At 42.0% G+C, this 1,622-nt stretch overlaps 1 non-coding gene across 1 annotated transcript; it reads right to left on the bottom strand.

Annotated features, from left to right (window-relative positions):
- Positions 1-405: 405 nt before the first annotated feature.
- On the bottom strand, positions 406-589 carry LOC138768242 (U2 spliceosomal RNA). The gene has a single exon (XR_011358968.1). It is a non-coding gene; the product is annotated as a U2 spliceosomal RNA (small nuclear RNA).
- Between the last annotated feature and the right edge of the window lie 1,033 nt (positions 590-1,622).

The following is a 1,622-nucleotide window of genomic DNA, read 5'->3' as shown; positions in this document are numbered from 1 at the left end:
TTTCTTTTTTTTTGGTTTTTATGTTGGATAGCTTTGGGTGCGCATAGACCGCACTATTTTGGCCTTATATAGGATTATGGAAAACATGGATACAGCCAATGACTATATTCATGTTTTCCACATTGCCTTAGGGCTTTATCCAAGTTCAGCAGCCACCGCTAATCAAATGCCGAAAGTTTGGGTTCGAATCGACTTGAGCATGCTCGAGGTTCGCTCATCTCTAATAGTGAACATTAAAATTATTTATTAAAACATATGGTACGAGACACAGCACGTTTTGAGACCGGTCCAGTCTCTTTCTCATTGAGACCGCACAAAAGCAACAATGTCAGTAAATAGATGAGGACCATAATGCTGGCCTTTTAGTCCCTTGTAATTACTCGTTTAGTTTTTATTATTTTGGCAATTTTTTGCACTGAACCTGGAACAACTGAAACACCCGGTCAATGCCTGGAAAGGTCAGAGCAAGCTCCTTCTCTATCTCCCTGCTGCAAAAATCCACTCTGTATTTTTCCTAGATGGGGGATGTATCAGATATTAAACTGATAAGTACAGATCTTACACCTGATGTGTAGCTTTCTAATGTCATGCATACTAGGTTTAAACCTGCATCTGTGTTACTTGCATTGTACCTGAAAATGGTGATGTGAGATCACCCGAACATCATGTGATTGTTTCCTGTACACGTTTTTTGCTGTGATGAAATAAACCATGCTGGCATTTTGGACTATTAGAGTGCCATAGAGGATTTACTACATGCTGTATATACAGTACATTGCTTGCGGTGTACTTGATCTGCTGCCTTCAAAGAGGACACATAGGGTTAAGTGATGAGCGAACAGTAAAAGTAAAAAATAAGTTGAACTTCGAATAATCGTCTGTTCAGTTTAAGGTTTAATTCGAACTCAAACTCGAACCCCATTAAAGGCAACGGGACACTTCGGGTTAATTTTTAGACCTATACAGTCGAGAAGAAGCTGAAATTACCACCAAGAAGAGTAAACTGGATACATGGTAGTGAGGTAGCAGAGTTGAGGTAGTGAAGTAGCAGAGTTGAGGTAATGACATAGCAGAGTTGAGGCAGTGATGTAACACAGTTGAGGTAGTGACATAGCAGATTTGAGGTAGTGAAGTATCAGAGTTGAGGTCCCGCCGGGACCCCGCTCTGAACGGCACCGCTCCCGGCTGCAATCTGCAGCCGGGCAGTGCCTCTATTAGCCGTCGCGGGTCCCGTTGCCGCGCCGGCTAATTAAGCACTTCAATGCAGCTGTCAAACCTGACAGCTGCATTGAAGTGCTTTGTACACAGCATCCCTTGTGTCTAGTGGGACGGATCCATTCTTCTGCCTGTGCCGGGGCTCAGCGTCACGATGACGCTGATCCCGGCTCGGCAATAGATTGCTGTGGCCTGCAGTAGGCCACAGCAATCTATCACCGATTACAATGATCTTTGCTGTGTATATACACAGCATTGATCTCTATGAGGCCAGGGGGGCTTCTAGTTTATGTAAAAAAAAAAGTAAAAATGTACTTTTATTAATAAAAAATCCCCTCCTCTAATAAAAGTACAAATCCAGCCCTTTTCCTATTTTATAAATATAAATTAATAAATAAACAAATAAA

The sequence above is a fragment of the Dendropsophus ebraccatus genome, chromosome 11 (genome assembly GCF_027789765.1).
Source record: "Dendropsophus ebraccatus isolate aDenEbr1 chromosome 11, aDenEbr1.pat, whole genome shotgun sequence".
Taxonomy (NCBI): Eukaryota; Metazoa; Chordata; class Amphibia; order Anura; family Hylidae; genus Dendropsophus; species Dendropsophus ebraccatus.
Note: the sequence above shows the minus strand (reverse complement) of the source record. Positions and strands in the feature narration are given on the sequence as shown.